Source organism: Myxocyprinus asiaticus, chromosome 29 (assembly GCF_019703515.2).
Source record: "Myxocyprinus asiaticus isolate MX2 ecotype Aquarium Trade chromosome 29, UBuf_Myxa_2, whole genome shotgun sequence".
In the NCBI taxonomy this organism is placed as follows: Eukaryota; Metazoa; Chordata; class Actinopteri; order Cypriniformes; family Catostomidae; genus Myxocyprinus; species Myxocyprinus asiaticus.
Genome location: NC_059372.1, coordinates 22,248,427 through 22,267,446, shown reverse-complemented (window position 1 = coordinate 22,267,446; position 19,020 = coordinate 22,248,427). Strand labels below are relative to the sequence as shown.

The 19,020-nt window shown below is 36.9% G+C and overlaps 1 pseudogene; it reads left to right on the top strand.

Annotated features, from left to right (window-relative positions):
- On the top strand, window positions 1-18,912 carry LOC127420218 (DNA mismatch repair protein Mlh3-like; annotated as a pseudogene).
- The last annotated feature ends 108 nt before the right edge of the window (window positions 18,913-19,020 follow it).

Below are 19,020 nucleotides of genomic sequence, written 5' to 3'. Positions count from 1 at the left end.
ATGATCAAGAGTTTGCCCAAAGATGTTCAAGCACAGCTGTGCTCTGGCATTTCCATTTTCTCATTGCAGCAGTGCGTGGAGGAGCTGATACTGAATAGCATTGATGCTGGAGCAACATTTGTTGCGGTTAAAATAAACATAGAGGCCTGCTAGGTGCAGGTCATAGACAGTGGTTCAGGAATGTGCCAGGAGGACATGGAGAGAGTAGGAAACTGCTACAACACAAGCAAATGCAGCACACTGGAGGATTTAGATAATCTGCACTTTTATGGGTTCAGAGGGGAAGCAATTTCCAGTATAGTGTCCCTGGCTGAAATGGTAGAAATATCCTCTACGACTATGCTGTGTGTGAAAACACAAGTTAAAACCTTTAATGAAGGAAATAGATTGGATGTTTTTGAAGCACAGACTGTTCGTCCATCTGCGGGGACAAACGTGTCAGTCTACAACCTCTTCCACAACATGCTAGTAAGAAGAAAGAGAACTGACACTGTTTTAGAAGCTGAGCACACCTGTCAGACGGTTGAAGCCATATCGCTAATGCACCCGTCTGTGCCATTTACAGTGAAAAAGAATAACTGGGCACACATGATGGTGCAGCTCTCCAAAACAAGTAATACCTACTACAGGTTTGTTCAGATTCATGGGTTGAGTCAAGCCCAAAAGCTTGGAGAGGTCAGTTATATTCATGAGCAGTTTGAAGTGACTGGTTATATTGGTCGTGATGGTCACTACAACAACAGCTTGCAATTCCTGTTTGTAAATGGGAGGCTTCTTCTGAAGACACACATTCATAAAATGCTCAGCTGCCTCTTGAAGAGAGTAAGCAGTGCAGCTAGACAAAACAAAAGCCCGAAAGTCGTCTATTTTAACATCAAGCCCTAAACAAAGGGTGGAGCTGATCTACAAGGAGTCTATGTGTTGAATATCAAATGTCACTACTCTGAGTATGACATACAGTATGCCTAGAACCTGCCAAATCTCTTATAGAGTTCAAAGACTGGGATGATGTCCTCATCTGCATTGAGGAAAGGGTAAAATCATTCCTTGCTAAAGAAAATTTGGTGACAGGATGACACTGAAAATTTGGGGAGTGTTTTTGATGATCCAACAAGTAGTCCTTTGAGAAAGGCAAAGACCTTTGCAGCAGTACGAAACCTCAAGAAAAAATGTTGAGGATACAAGTAGTACAAGACATGAGAGATTTGAAGCACTGACTGAGAATAAGGATAATGCCAATGATATGGAAGTATGTGGTGATGTTCACATGCTGGAGCAGGTGTCAACAAACACTGAAAGTTATTTAGAGGAAGCCATTCAGGATGATGATTTTCCTATTCAGTCCCCTTTATCAACTGCTACAGAACTGAATAACAGTTGCAAAGGTGATTACATACTTGAATGTGATAAAAATGCTAATTATGCTAATTAAATATGACTTCTTGGGGAAGTGTGAGCTTTGGTGATGAAGCTGGCTTAACTTCTCAGCATTATCCTCAGTCACACGACACAGGAAATTAAGGTCAAACTACAAACGAAAGACATGAAATTGGTAAAGTGATCCCAACATCCAGCAATTGGCTGGCTCATTATGAGAGTTCATTAGGAAAACTGGTTTACATCAACCAAGTTACAGGGCTTAGAAAATATAATTCTCCAGTGGAGGATACTCACATGCCATGTACAATAGATGTTACCAACATGGTGGTCAGTGTTGTTTCAAAAACAGGTAGAAAGAATTCAGTAAGGAGTGTTTTAATAACTAATTATGTAGATTTTTTCCTGTTATCTTAGGTTTTTCAAAATATTTGAAACTCATTTGACCATAACCAACATCATAATCAGCTTTTCTTTGCTCATAGGATTTGAGTAAAGGTGTTATCCATTTCAGGCAGATATTGTACTTCCTTTTCTGCCTAAACCCAGAGCAAACAGAGCTCTTTGCTCAGAGACAGACAGCAGAGGTACAGCTATAGACTGAAATCAGGGCAGGTTTCGTGTTTTTTGGAGCCAATTTACTAATTTTCTTTCTATACTCACTCTTCCTAAAGGGATGTCCAGGGTCCCAATTGTCTGTCGACTTTATTCTCAGAATGGATTAACCCAGTGTTCATATGACTACCAGAGGTAAAAAGACTAGAGTTTTTTAGTTCACTCAAACATATTGTATAATTGTCCCTGAGAGTTGTAAGTTTCAGAAAATATGTGAACTATTTTCCAATTCATTCTGAAAAGGTAGCCTTGGATGTGACCAATGGTCAAGCTGAAGGCCTTGCTGTAAAAATCCACAACATTCTGTTCCCCTACCAGTTTACCAAGAATATGATATACACAATGAGAGTAAGTATTACCCTGCAATCTTTTAGAGTGTTGAGGAACTGGTATGTCTAGATACTTAAAATAACAATGTCACAAAGCTAGGGCTTCTTTTCTGTGGTGGAAATAAATCTTGCTGTACTAAGTACCGTAACTGTTTTTTTTTTACCTCATGTCATCAGTCAAGTGGACAATAAGTGTCTTGCTTGTTTGATAAATACAACAGAGGAAGACACCTCTGAAAGCAATGAAAATAAAGGTACCATGTTAATCTTGAGCTAAAAAATAAATACATTGAATTGTGTGATATTGTTCTAAACATTTGCATTTGTAATCATTGTATCCCTGTGGAGGAAATCTTCTTGTGTTGGTTGATTAACATGCTGCCCATAAAAGAGTTCGACTGGAGGAGTTGGTAACAAGTAAACACAATCACATGATTCAGTTGCAAATATAAAGGTTATACATTTGAAACTATAAATAAACTTCATGTATAGGAGTTGTGGCAAAGTGCCTTCCATACAAGTCTTTGCCATGTTTAAGAACAAATACCAATTCCATGTAAGAGCTAATACACATCAACTTTAAAAGAGCAGAATATGGATTCAATATAGTTTTTCCCACACTGCTGATTGTTTGATGTAGACTCCTATGAGGATGACCCAGACACACCTGGAAAATAGTGGCTATGTTCCTCAAGTCTAACTCCACTCTTGGAGATTAGTGTTACAGAGGAAGAAATCAGTTCTTATTCCACTATGGTTATCTCTCTGAAACGTATACACAGGGGCACAACACATTTTCAGGGATGGATGCAAAATCCGCTTTGGCGCCCATGGCCATCTTGAACGTCTTTTTAGCTCCCTCCCTTAGTACCTGTTTGTGCCCCCCTTTGTATGGTGCCTCTATGCATTGCATATATTGCATACTGTATACAGTTTTTGCGCTATATGCATGTCTTCAATGAAACCTACCACTTCTCTGAATAAATGGTTTCTAAAATATCTCTTTTGTTTTTGAAGGTATTGTTAGGCTTTTTGAGGGAAATTTCTTTGGAAGTAAGCTTTCCTGAGAGTGAATTTGAATTTGTTGGAGAGACTTCCCATGTATTTCACTGAGAAAGAGTGCACAGAGCTAAGCCATGGAAGGCGGTCAGTAATTAAAACCATTGCAAAGGTCAGACACTGTTTTTAATGGTTTAAACTGACTTAAACTCTCTGACTTAAGTTTGTCTACCTCTTCTTAAACTGTATGTTTTATTCTGTAGGACTACCTGTGAGAACACATTGAGGTGAGCCAGGATGTTCATACTTAATTTGTTTGGTCTTGGTATGGTTTTGGAGCTTGAAGGATTTGTTCCTGATTGTTCTCGCTCTTTTGACTCATGCTTGCAGCTTCTGCGCACAACAGGAAAAGTGAGAGGAACGTTGCCTTTAACGGTTCATAATGTGCTTGCCTCACAATCATGTCATGGTTAGTGTTATGAATCCAACAGAGTTCAACTTAAATATATCCCTTTTATAAACTGTTATAGGGAACACAGGAAAACTGTTTAATTTTTATACAAAAGAAGGTACGATGGGTCAAGTCAAGTCATTTTTATTTGTATAGCGCTTTTCACAACACACATCATTTCAAAGCTTAAAAGAAATCCGTCTAATGTAATATCTATAAAGTCTATGAGTGATCATTGTGTAGTTTGATTAAATATGACTGTAAATTGTGTATAAAAATTAAATAATTAAATAATAATTGTATTTAGAACCCCTGTGAGCAAGCTGAAGGCGACTGTGACAAGAAACACAAAATTCCATAAGATGTTGGTAAATGGAGAAAATTAACCTTGGGAGAAACCAGGCTCACTGTGGAGGCCAGTTCCCCTCTGGCTAAACAACATGAATACAATGCCAATATTAGTTATTTGTGTGCAGTGCAAGTCATGGTTTTAAATTTGTAAATTAAGTAAGCGTTAAGATCCAGTGTTTAAAAAAAAAATAATTTGTTTTTACTTTAAGATTAATGACTAATGTCTTTGAAGTCCATCCTGGATTAACTGCAGAAGTTCACATTATGCATTGTCCTTTGTTAGATGGCTGATGAAGGCTTTTGTTGGGAATTAAATGACACTCTATTTATTCCATTTCAAGAGTGTAGTCCATCAATAGACAAAGGTGATGCAAGCAGAGTCCAAGGTTCAGGCAGTGGCATATGAAGTATCCGATGTTTTACAGTTGGAGTTGGTATCAGTTCATCCTCTGAAATCAAAAGACTGAAGTGATGTCTGGCTAGCACCAGCTGTAGTTTGTTGTCATCACTCAGCGGCACGTAGCAGTGGAGTCCGACACCAAGCAGGAATGGAGCTGGATTTGGCCGGCTCTGGTAACCTCGGGATATAAATCCCAAGGTTGACATGGAAACAAATAGAATAATATTAGCGTAGATGTCATTAAATTTTATGCAGATTTATAGATCATGATAGATGTTTCTGGTTCCGGCAGACCTAACTAAAGCAGCCTAATTGTGAGTTGATGGATAAATTAGGTGTATGCCTGGCTAAATAGATGAGTCTTTAGTCTAGACTTAAACTGAGTGAAGTGTGTCTGCATCCCGAATAGTGTTAGGGAGACTATTCCATAGTTTAGAAGTAAAATATGAAAAGGATCTATCTCCTTTGTGGATTTTGGTATTCTTGGGAGTTATTAACAAGCCAGAATTTTGTGATTGTAATGAACGTGACATGAATGTGGTGTCAGAAGGTCACTTAATTACTGTGGAGCTAGACCATTCAAAGCTTTGTAAGTAGTTAACAGAATTTTAAAATTAATACGAAATTTAACAGGTAGCCAATGTAGCGATGATAAAATTGGGCTAATATGATCATATTTCTTTGATATTTCATAAGTTCTTTGCTGTAGAAGATGACATAACAGAACATCCATCGAGTGTCAAATTATATTTTAGCGGGGTTTTTTTAGAGGTTTTTGGTCCAATAATTTGTACCTCTGTTTTGTCAGAATTGAGTAGAAGGAAATTTCTGGCCATCCAATCTTTGATTTCATAAATACACTCCACTAATTTGGAGAATTGTGAATTTTCGTTGGGTTTAGAAGAAATATAAAGTTGGGTATTGTTGGCATAACAGTGGAAACTTATTGATTCCTAATAATATCTCCTAGGGGAAGCATGTATAAGGAGAAAAGCAGAGGCCCTAAAACGAATCCCTGTGGCACTCCATACTTAAAGCTAGGGTGTGCAATCTTTTCCAGAAACATTTTTTGTTATACTGGTTGAAAGTCTCTTCACATCGTGATAGCAATCAATAATTTAAGTGGTCTAAATGTAAAAAAAAAAATAAAAAATAAAAAATATATATATACACTATATTGCCAAAAGTATTCGCTCACCCATCCAAATAATTGAATTCAGGTGTTCCAGTCACTTCCATGGCCACAGGTGTATAAAATGAAGCACCTAGGCATGCAGACTGCTTCTACAAACATTTGTGAAAGAATGGGCCACTCTCAGGAGCTCAGTGAATTCCAGCGTGGTACTGTGATAGGATGTCACCTGTGCAACAAGTCCAGTCGTGAAATTTCCTCGCTACTAAATATTCCACAGTCAACTGTCAGTGGTATTATAACAAAGTGGAAGCGATTGGGAATGACAGCAAATCAGCCACGAAGTGGTAGGCCACGTAAAATGACAGAGCGGGGTCAGCGGATGCTGAGGCGCATAGTGCGCAGAGGTCGCCAACTTTCTGCAGAGTCAATCGCTACAGACCTCCAAAGTTCATGTGGCCTTCAGATTAGCTCAAGAACAGTGCGTAGAGAGCTTCATGGAATGGGTTTCCATGGCCGAGCAGCTGCATCCAAGCCATACATCACCAAGTGCAATGCAAAGCGTCGGATGCAGTGGTGTAAAGCACGCCACCACTGGACTCTAGAGCAGTGGAGACGCGTTCTCTGGAGTGATGAATCACGCTTCTCCATCTGGCAATCTGATGGACGAGTCTGGGTTTGGCGGTTGCCAGGAGAACGGTACTTGTCTGACTGCATTGTGCCAACTGTGAAGTTTGGTGGAGGGGGGATTATGGTGTGGGGTTGTTTTTCAGGAGCTGGGCTTGGCCCCTTAGTTCCAGTGAAAGGAACTCTGAATGCTTCAGCATACCAAGAGATTTTGGACAATTCCATGCTCCCAACTTTGTGGGAACAGTTTGGGGATGGCCCCTTCCTGTTCCAACATGACTGCGCACCAGTGCACAAAGCAAGGTCCATAAAGACATGGATGAGCAAGTTTGGTGTGGAAGAACTTGACTGACCTCAACCCGATAGAGCACCTTTGGGATGAATTAGAGCGAAGACTGCGAGCCAGGCCTTCTCGTCCAACATCAGTGTCTGACCTCACAAATGCGCTTCTGGAAGAATGGTCAAAAATTCCCATAAACACACTCCTAAACCTTGTGGAAAGCCTTCCCAGAAGAGTTGAAGCTGTTATAGCTGCAAAGGGTGGGCCGACATCATATTAAACCCTATGGATTAAGAATGGGATGTCACTTAAGTTCATATGTGTCTAAAGGCAGATGAGCGAAAACTTTTGGCAATATAGTGTATATATATATATATATATATCTCTTCTGTGGAAGGGACAGGACTAAAAAATGATTGACCAATCATTGCATTCGGTCCGAATGATAGGATGTCCTTCCTGTCTGTCAATCTATATTTGCATACCGCCGTGCAACTTGTTCGTGCAGACAATCACACATCATCAGCGTGGGTTCCTTGATGCTGTGCAGAGCGAACACGAGAATGGAAGGCGAACTGCAGCTACATAATGTTCCTCCTGAACCACCAGTAAAAGGAAACATGAAAATAAAGACCGTGTTAGAAACTTCTACAATGAAAAAATGTCTGGATCAAGAGCGTACTAAAAGCAGAATTAATTCTGCTCTGTGTGTGTTCATGTGTGATAGAGGAGGCTGGGCTTTGGAGACACCTCTGAAGTGAGGGCGGGCTCTATGCTTTCAAAGCTAGCTTGCTAACTGCTAGCCTCTCTGGATTACACACCATAGCTTTAACTTTTGTTTGATTTGACAATTCCTCGTTTACACATACAAAGTGGTAGCGGTCTGATAAATAGGACCTAAACCATGCTAATGCAAGTCCACTAAAGCCAACATAATTCTCCAGCCTGTTCAAGAGAATGTCATGATCTATCGTGTCGAAGGCAGCACTAAGATCTAAAAGCACTAGAAGAGAAATGCAGCCGCGATCAGATGATAAGAGCAAGTCATTTGTAACTTTGATAAGTGCAGTCTCCGTACTGTGATGGGGCCTAAATCCTGACTGAAATTGTTCAAATATTCTATTTCTCTGTAGAAATGAACTTAGTTGGGAGGACACTACCTTTTCTAGTATTATCGACATAAATGGTAGATTTGAAATCAGTCTGTAATTAGCCAATTCTCCAGGATCAAGCTGTGGCTTCTTAATAAGCGGTTTGATAACTGCCATTTTAAAGTTTCTTGGGACATGTCCTAAGGATAGCGAGAAGTTAATAATATTCAGAAGAGGTTCTGAGATTACAGGGAATACCTCTTTTAAGAGCTTAGTTGGTATTGGATCTAACATACATTCTGTGACTTTTGATTTTTTTTAATAAGTTTTGTTAGTTCTTCATGACCTATGACAGCGAAGGATTGAAGTTGCTCGTGAGGAAAAATATGAGACACTGTTTTCTGAGGTGCTGTGACAGTTGATTGCATAGTTCCAATTTTATTTCTGATTATTTCAATTTTATCAGTAAAGAAATTCATGAAGTCATTACTATTGTGCTGCGACGGAATATCTGGTTCAGTCGATGCTTTATTCCTAACCAATTTAGCCACAGTACTGAATAAACACCTAGGATTGTTGTGCTTATTTTCTGTGAGTTTGCTAAAATATGCTGACCTGGCCATGCGAGGATCAGACGTGTGAACGGTGAGCTCTGCGTACTTATGACATAAACCAGTGAGATTCGATGCACTCTGTTCCATAACTGTTCTAGGAGGACAATATGTCAAAGAATTCAAAATCCTCGGGCTCTGGAGACATTAAAAACACTTGCGTGCTCAAGCTGATGCCCCTGAGCAGGCCGCAAGCCTGGGAGTCAGCTTAGTCAGGGAGGTGTGAGAAATGCGGCGAGAGATGCTGAACATGTCGGCATTGCTGACTTGGAGGATCTTGCTGTGATACATCGATCACTGCCATGGAGGCGAAGTTCACTGATGTGGTTACAAGAGTGGGGGATGTCGAAAAACAGATCAATTACCTGGAGTCATTGGAGAGGGAATTATCTGCTAATCTGCTAGCGACCAAGGTGGATTTAGAGTGTGTCTGGGAGAAGTTGGAGGACATGGAAAACCGTAGCCGACGGAATAAAGTCCCGGAGGGAGTAGAGGGACAGGATATGGTGAAATTCCTGGATGGGCTCTTTTCAAATCTGCTCGACATAGCAGGCCATAAGCTGGAAATCGAGCGAGCTCATAGGGTTCCTGCTCGGCGATCCGTGGAGGGAGACAGGCCCCGATCAATTCTGGCCAAATTTCTGAGATCATCCAATAAAGATCTTGTGTTACGCGAGGCGAGGAGTAAAGGAAGGCTTTCTTGGAAGAACACACGCTCTTTGTGCTTATTCCGCCTATCGGCTGGAGTTTATTTTATAGATTATCTTTTTCTGTGTAATTCTGTCTCACAAAATGTTTATAGAAACACCGGACTTGAGCAATCCGATGGCAAGGTTGTCGCGGGGATTCTCGTAGGCGTGCATGGACTGTTTGAGTTTGGAGGGACGGACGCCAGTTGGTGCTGTCGTGCGTGGGTTAATGCGCACGTTTTTCTTTTTTCTGTTTGTTTTGTTCTGGGGGATGTTCGGGTTTTGATGGTTGCACTAATGTTGGAATGTGGTCTTTGTAATCTTGTTTTTGTCACACAATCTATTTTTTCTTATATGTCAAAATGTCAAATGTAAATATGAGTGGATTGTCTCTCTCCATGTGGAATATGAATGGGTTGGGGCACCCCATAAAAAGAAGGAAGGTTATTTCTCTTCTTATGCATAAGAAATATGATAGTGTTTCTTTAAGAAACGCATCTTTCTCCGCAGGAAGCTGGGAAATTTGGGAGGATATGGGGTGGGCATGTTTTCTTTAGTGCTGGCTCGAGTAAGAGCAGGGGAGTCATTATGCTGATAAGTAAACTTCTACAATTCAAATGTCTCAAACAGATTAAAGATAAATTAGGAAAAGTCATTATTGTTTTAGTTGAAATTCAGGAACAAAGTCTTATTTTGGCTAATATTTATGCACCTAACGTTGATGATCAGGGCTTTTTTATAAATCTTGAAGGGATGTTACAAGCCGCTGGCACCCCTTATGATATAATATTGGGAGGAGACATTAATCTTTTGATGGACTCATCATAGTCCTTGATCATAGTGAAGCAAAAGTTTGCAAGCCCCCTAGAGCAGCACTGATGCTTCATAGGATGTGTAAAAATCTTGGTTTTACAGATATTTGGAGACTTTTGAACCCATCTGGGAGGGACTATACATTTTTTTCATCAGTCAATAAGATTTACTCTAGAATCGATTTTTTTTATATATATATATCTAAGTCCCTCATTTCATCTGTTGTTGTTTGCTCAATTGGAAACATCTTTGACTCAGATCACGCCCTGGTGAGTTTAGAGGTGTTGCCTCATATGGAGAAAAAGAAATCATATAGTTGGTGCTTTAATGTATCCCTTTTGCAAAATCCTGATTTTCAACAAATGTTAAAGACTGAAATTAATGTTTATATGGAGACCAACTGGTCCTCAGTATCCTCTGTGGGCGTAGCTTGGGAGGCAATTAAGGCAGTTCTTAGGGCCCTGATCATACAGTATGCCTCATTCACCAAAAAATACAAAGCACAAGAACTCGTGAATTTGAAAGGGAATATTAAAAGTGGCGAGGCAGAGATGGAGCACGATAAGAAAGAGGATGATTTTCCCGGGGTTGTGGCAAGAGGTGTGGCTCATAAGCTTTTGCTTTATGCAGATGATATTTTATTATTCGTCTCCGACCCTACTAGATCTATGCCTTGCCTCCACAGAATTATTAATTCCTTTTCTAAATTCTCAGGATACAGTGTTAATTGGTCTAAATCCGAAGCTTTGGCTCTGACAGCTTATTGCCCTGTAACAGCTTTTCAGCCGGGCACCTTGCAGTGGCCCAAGCAGGGCATTAAGTATTTGGACATTTTATTTCCATCAAGTTTGAGTGATTTAATTAGAGTTAATTTTGACCCTTTAATAAAAAGGTTTTTGAGTGATGTGGACAGGTGGGCTTCTTTACATTTGTCTATGATTGGGAAGGTTAATGTTATAAAAATGAATTGTATTTCAGAATTCAACTACTTACTACTGTCTCTCCCCATTGAAGTTCCTCTCACTTATTTTAAACAATTTGATAGTATAGCCAAATCCTTTATTTGGAATGGTAAACGTCCTCAGATGCATTTTAATAAGTTACACTGGCCAGTTGACAAAGGTGGTTTACAGTGCATCCAGAAGGTATTCACAGCGCTTCACTTTTTCCACATTTTGTTATGTTACAGCCTTATTCCAAAATGGATTAAATTCATTATTTTCCTCAAAATTCTACAAACAATACCCCATAATGACAACATGAAAGAAGTTTGTTTGAAATCTTTGCAAATTTATTAAAAATAAAAAACAGAAAAAAGTATTCACAGCCTTTGCCATGACACTCAGAATTGAGCTCAGGTGCATCCTGTTTCCACTGATCATCCTTGAGATGTTTCTACAACTTGATTGGAGTACACCTGTGGTAAGTTCAGTTGATTGGACATGATTTGGAAAGGCACACACCTGTCTTTATAAGGTCCCACCGTCAACAGTGCATGTCAGAGCACAAACCAAGCCATGAAGTCCAAGGAATTGTCTGTAGAACTCCGAGACAGGATTGTATCGAGGCACAGATCTGGGGAAGGGTACAGAAAAATTTCTGCAGCATTGAAGGTCCCAATGAGCACAGTGGCCTTCACCATCCATAAATGGAAGAAGTTTGGAACCACCAGGACTCTTCCTAGAGCTGGCCGCCTGGCCAAACTGAGCGATCGGGGGAGAAGGGCCTTAGTCAGGGAGGTGACCAAGAACCCGATGGTCACTCTGACAGAGCTCCAGCATTTCTCTGTGGAGAGAGGAGAACCTTCCAGAAGAACAACCATCTCTGCAGCACTCCACCAATCAGGCCTGTATGGTAGAGTGGCCAGACGGAAGCCACTCCTCAGTAAAAGGTAGCAACACCATCCATGCCCAACTCACCACGCGCCCCACCGAGAACGAACCACATTATAGCGACCACGAGGAGGTTACCCCATGTGACTCTACCTTCCCTAGCAACCGGGCCAATTTGGTTGCTTAGGAGACCTGGCTGGAGTCACTCAGCACACCCTGGGATTCAAACTAGCGAACTCCAGGGGTGGTAGCCAGCATCTTTTACCTACCCAGGCCCCCTTGTATTGACTTGGTTTAATAGATACACCAACCTGTTGTAGATGCTAGTCAGAAGATGGGCATATAGCCCATGCCTTTTGGTTCTGGTCGAAGATTCAGGAGTTCTGGTCGGAAGTCCAGAACTACATCAGTGAGGTCTTGGGCACTGAAGTTACTCTCTGCCCAAGACTGTGTATTTTGGGGGATGGGACATTCTACATATCAAACAACAAATATATGAAAAAGTGGGTTCTATCTAGTGTGATGATTGGGAGGCAAATAATTCTTAGGGTTTGGAAGGCAGCTGGTTCTCCCTTCCTTCAGGAGTGGTGCACTGAATTGGGCAAGGTGGCGGCTTTCGAGGAAATGTCGCATAGATGGCTGGGTAACATGGAGGCATACAGGAAGAAATGGGGCACATATGTAGCCTTCCTGGAGGGTTTCAACAATGGTTAGGGGAGAGAGACAATGTTGTTTTGTTGTATGTAGTCATTTAAATTGTATTTTTTTTTTAAACAAAAATTGTATTGTTTTTTATGTGGATAAACACTTTTTTCTGTGTATTTGTTTATATATGTAAGTCCTTTATCTGTATTTATATTGACCATTGTGGGGCGGGGGTAATAGGGATATAAATTATTTCATGTATTTACGTTCTGTTTTGTATTTTTGCTGCAAACAAGAGACGAGGTAATGATCTGAGATGTCATCGCTCTGTGGTAGAATTTCTATAGTATCAACATCAACTCCATATGACAGAATTAAATCTAGCGTATGATTATGGTGATGAGTTGGTCCTGTCACATTTTGTCTGACTCCAAGAGAGTTCAGAATATCGATAAATGCTAATCCCAATGTGTCATTTTCATTATCTGTGTGAATGTTGAAGTCACCAACAGTTGAAGCTCTATCTACATTAAATACTAGATCTGATAGAAAATTTGCAAATTCACTAAAGAAACCAGAGTACGGCCCAGGTGATCTATATACTGTAGCAAGGGCAAAAGACGACAGAGATTTTTTAATTATATCTGACGGGGTCACATTAAGCATTATTAGTTCAAAAGACTTCACTGTAAATTGCAGCAACACCTCCTCCTTGACCCTTCAGACGAGGCTCATGTTTATAATAATAACCTGGGGGAATAGATTCATTTAAACTAATATATTCGGGGGCCTGGTTAGCTCAGCGAGTATTGACACTGACTACCACCCCTGGAGTCGTGAGTTTGAATCCAGGGCATGCTGAGTGACTCCAGCCAGGTCTTCTAAGCAATCAAATTGGCCCAGATGCTAGGAAGGGTAGAGTCACATGGGGTAACCTCCTCGTGGTCACGATTAGGGGTTCTCGCTCTCAATGGGGCATGTGGTAAGTTGCGTGTGAATCGCAGAGGGTAGCATGAACCTCCTGTGCTGTGAATCTCCGCGGTGTCATGCACAGCGAGCCACGTGATAAGATGCGCAGATTGACTGTCTCAGAAATGGAGGCAACTGAGACGTGTCCTCCGCCACCCGGATTGAGGTGAGTAACTGCGCCACCATGAGGACCTACTAAGTAGTGGGAATTGGGCAGGGAGGGATGGAGTCTGTCTCTCTTTAGCTGGTCAGGTCTTCCCCAAAAACTCTTCCAATTGTCTATAAATCCTATGCTATTCTCTGGAAACCGCTCAGACATCCAGCCATTCAGTGACACTAATCAGTGAGTTTGCTTCCTGCTTCGCTACTATTCAGACGCATCTGCTTACTGCAATGGACTCCTAACCGGCTTTCCCAAAAAGACCATTAGACACCTGCAGCTCATTCAGAATGTTGCTGCCAGGATTCTCACCTGAACCAAAAAATCTGAGCATATTACTCCAGTCCTCAGGTCTTTACACTGGCTTCCAGTTACATTTAGAATTGATTTTAAAGTACTATTACTCGTTTATAAATCGCTCAATAGTCTAGGACCTAAATACATTCCAGATATGCTTGTAAAATATAAACCTAACAGACCTCTCAGATCATTAGGATCAAGTCAGTTAGACATACAGAGGGTTCACTCAAAACAAGGTGGGACAGCGTTTAGCTATTATGCCACCCGCAGCTGGAACCAGCTTCCAGAAGAGGTTAGATGTGCCTCAACAGTAGCCACATTTCAATCCAGACTGAAAACACATCTGTTTAGCTGTGCATTTTCTGACAGAGCATTGTGCTGCACTTTTTCATTTCACTGAATCATTTTGCTTTTGTCTTTCTTTCATTTTAATTATTCTATTTTATTATTTTTATTTTATTTTTATAACTTTTTCTCAATGTGTTTAAAATGTTTGTTATCCTCTGCTGTGCCAGGGAAGGTTAACAACAATTAAAGTGTGTATCAACAATTTTTGGTTATCCTCTGTTTAACCAGGGAACGTTAACAACAATTAAAGTGTGTGTTAACAATTTTTGGTTATCCTCTGTTTAATCAGGGAAGGTTAACAACAGTTATGGATGGTGTTAACAATTTAATATTCTTTTTCTTATTAATTTTAATAATTTAAAAAAAAAAATCAAATTAATTTTATTATTTTTATTCTTATTTCATGTTCTTAAATGTTTTTTATTTTTTTATGTATCTTGTATTTTTTTTTTTTTAAATGTATATGTAAAGCACTTTGAATTGCCATTGTGTATTAAATGTGCTATTTAAAAAAACTTGCCTTGCCTTACTATAAACCTCATCACCACGACGAGCAGGGAGGGGGCCAGAGCATATTACAGTGTCTGACATCATATTTGCAAGTTCACACACCTCTTTAACATTATCTTTAGTGATCTCCGACTGGTGAAGCCGGACATCGTTAGTGCCGACATGAATAACAATTTTAGAAAATCTACGTTTAGTATTAGCCAGCACTTGTAAATTTGATCTGATGTCAGATGCCTGAGTCCCCGAAATGCATTTCAAAATAGTGGCTGGAGTATCTATTTCCACATTCCTTATGATTCAACATGATTCTCAGTGGGTGCATCACCGAGTGGGGAGAATCGATTGGAAACCCTAACAGGAACGGGAGAGTGGTGTCGCTTTGCTGAGCGAGTATGCTGCCGAGACGTCACCCAAATGCCCTGCTGTAGGGGCTCAACACCGGGTCTAAACATTTTTGTAAATCTGAATAAATGTAACAATTGTTAAATGTTATATGTTTTAAATATTGCCATGCACGACATTTAATATAATTGTTTGTTTGTTTGTTTTAAACAGGAGCAATGAAGTTCAATCACATCTTGAATAAAGAGGAGTGCTTTAGTCTGGTGAGCTCGCTCTCCTCGTGTCAGCTTCCCTTCCATTGTCCCTCTGGCAGACCTTTACCACTTGGAAGATCAACAGGTAGATTTCCACTTCAAAACTAACCCAAGGCCCTTGTCCAAATATTACGATGGCTTTTTAGTGCCACGTTGGAAAAAAATAAACATTTTGAGGATAAAATCTTATTATTTTGAGAATAAATTCAAAGTTATGAGAATTAAACCAGAGCATTATGAGATTAAAGTCATAACATTTTGAGAATAAAGTCAAAATTACGAGATTAAAGTCTATGACTTTAATTTCATAATGCTACAACTTTATTGTTGGAATTTTGACTTTATTCTCAAAATATAATGACTTTAATTTCATAATGCTACAACTTTATTGTTGGAATTTTGACTTTATTCTCAAAATATAATGACTTTAATTTAATAATGCTACGACTTTATTGCCGTAATTTTGACTTTATACTGAAAATATTATGACTTTCATCTCATAATGCTATGACTTTATTGTCATAATTTTGACTTTATTCTCAAAATATTATGACTTTAATAATGCTATGACTTTATTGTCGTAATTTAGATTTTTCTTAAAATATTACGACTTTAATCTCATAACGCTGCAACTTTAGTGCCGTTATTTTGACTTTATTCTCAAAATATTATGACTAATTTCATAATGATCTGAATTATTACTACTTTATTGTAGTAATTTTGACTTTATTCTTAAAATATTATGACTTTAATTTCATAATACTATATTGTCGTAATTTTGATTTTATTCTCAGAATATTACGACTTTAATCTCATAATACTACAACTTTATTGCTGTAATTTTGACATTATTCCTAAAATATTATGACTTTAATTTCATAATACTATATTGTCGTAATTTTGGTTTTATTCTCAGAATATTACGACTTTAATCTCATAATACTACGGCTTAATTGTCGTAATTTTGACTTTATTCTCAAAATATTATGACTTTATTTTCATAATGATCTGACTTTATTGTCATAATTTTGACTTTATACTAAAAATATTATGACTTTAATCTCATAATGCTACGACTTTATTGTCAAAATTTTGACTTTATTCTTACAATATTACGACTTTAATCTTATAATACTACGACTTTGACGTAATTTTGACTTTATACTCAAAATATTATGATTTAATATCATAATGCTATGACTGTTGTCATAATTTTGACTATTCTTACAATATTACGACTTTAATCTTATAATACTATGACTTTATTGATGTAATTTTGACTTAATATTCAAAATATTATGACTAATTTCATAATGATCTGACTTTATTGTCATAATTTTGACTCTCTTAAAATATTACAACTTTAATCTCATAATACTACAACTTTATTGCTGTAATTTTGACTTTATACTCAAAATATTATGACTTTAATCTCATAATGCTACAACTTTATTATCGTCATTTTGACTTTAATTTCATAATACTATATTGTCGTAATTTAGATTTTATTCTCAGAATATTACGACTTTAATCTCATAATACTACAACTTTATTACTGTAATTTTGACTTTATACTCAAAATATTATGACTTTAATCTCATAATGCTACAACTTTATTGTCGTAATTTTGACTTTATTCTCAAAATGTTATGACTTCAATCTCATAATACTACAATTTTATTGCCGTAATTTTGACTTTATACTCAAAATATTACGATTTTAATTTCATAATACTATATTGTCGTAATTTAGATTTTATTCTCAGAATATTACGACTTTAATCTCATAATACTACAACTTTATTACTGTAATTTTGACTTTATACTCAAAATATTACGATTTTAATTTCATAATACTATATTGTCGTAATTTAGATTTTATTCTCAGAATATTACAACTTTAATCTCATAATACTGTGGCTTAATTGTCGTAATTCTGACTTTATTCTTAAAATATTACGACTTTAATTTCATAATGATCTGACTTTATTATCGTAATTTTTACTTTTTCTTAAAATATTACGACTTTAATTTCATAATGATCTGACTTTATTGTCGTTGTTTTGACTATTCTCAAGATATTATGACTTTAATTTCATAATGATCTGACTTTATTGTCATAATTTTGACTTTCTTAAAATATTACGACTTTAATCTCATAATAATACAACTTTATTGCTGTAATTTTTACTTTATACTAAAAATATTATGACTTTAATTTCATAATGCTACGACTTTATTATCTTAATTTTGACTTTTTTCTTAAAATATTACGACTTTTATTTCAAAATGATATGACTTTATTGTCTTTATTTTGACTTTATTCTTAAAATATTATGACTTTAATTTCATAATACTACGACTTTATTGTTGTAATTTTGACTTTATTCTCAAAATATTACGACATTTATTTAAAAATGATCTGACTTTATTGTCATTATTTTGACTTTATTCTTAAAATATTACGACTTTAATTTCATAATGATATGACTTTATTGTCGTAATTTTGACTATTCTCAAAATATTATGACTTTAATTTCATAATGATCTGACTTTATTGTCGTTATTTTGACTTTATTCTTAAAATATTATGACTTTAATTTCATAATACTATATTGTCGTAATTTTGATTTTATTCTCAGAATATTATGACTTTAATCTCATAATACTACAACTTTATTGCTGTAATTTTGACTTTATACTCAAAATATTATGATTTGAATTTCATAATACTATATTGTCGTAATTTTGATTTTATTCTCAGAATATTACGGCTTTAATCTCATAATACTGTGGCTTAATTGTCGTAATTTTGACTTTATTCTCAAAATATTATGACTTTAATTTCATAATGATCTGACTTTATTGTCATAATTTTGACTTTATTCTTAAAATATTACGACTTTAATTTCATAATACTACAATTTTATTGCTGTAATTTTGAATTTATACTCAAAATATTATGATTTTAATATCATAATGCTACGACTTTGTTGTCGTAATTTTGACTTTATTCTTACAATATTACGACTTTAATCTTATAATACTATGACTTTATTGATGTAATTTGGACTTTATACTCAAAATATTATGACTAATTTCATAATGATCTGACTTTATTGTCGTTGTTTTGACTATTCTCAAGATATTATGACTTTAATTTCATAATGATCTGACTTTATTGTCGTTGTTTTGACTATTCTCAAGATATTATGACTTTAATTTCATAATGATCTGACTTTATTGCCATAATTTTGACTTTCTTAAAATATTACGACTTTAATCTCATAATAATACAACTTTATTGTCGCTATTTTGACTTTATTCTTAAAATATTATGACTTTAATTTCATAATGCTACGACTTTATTGTTGTAATTTTGACTTTAAAGTCATAATATTTTGAGAATAATTTCATTATGATACGACTTTATTGTCGTAATTTTGTTCTCGTAATGCTATTACTTTTTGTCATTACAAGAAATCATAGATTTTTATTTTATTTTTACTTGGCACTAAAACACCTTTGTATAATATAAACATGTTTGAAATTTCACAAAAACTGATAAGCATATCATAATCAGCCAGAACCTTTGCATATCCCTATATTTTCATATCACAGGACAACACTTTGCATATAACTGCATTATATGAAAATTTGAATGTGTATGTTGATAAAGTTACATTTTTATATCCCCACAGGATCCTCCCAAACCAAATCTGAAGAAACTGAGAAGGATGTACAAGCTTTATGGATAAGCTAAACCTCTGTCACAAAACAAAGCATGAATTTATAAGCAGTGACCTCCTGCACTTTGCATTAAATTATTTACTTTGATAGAGATTGCCTACTTCTTATTTCCATTCATATTAAATGTTTAAAAATACGTACACGTA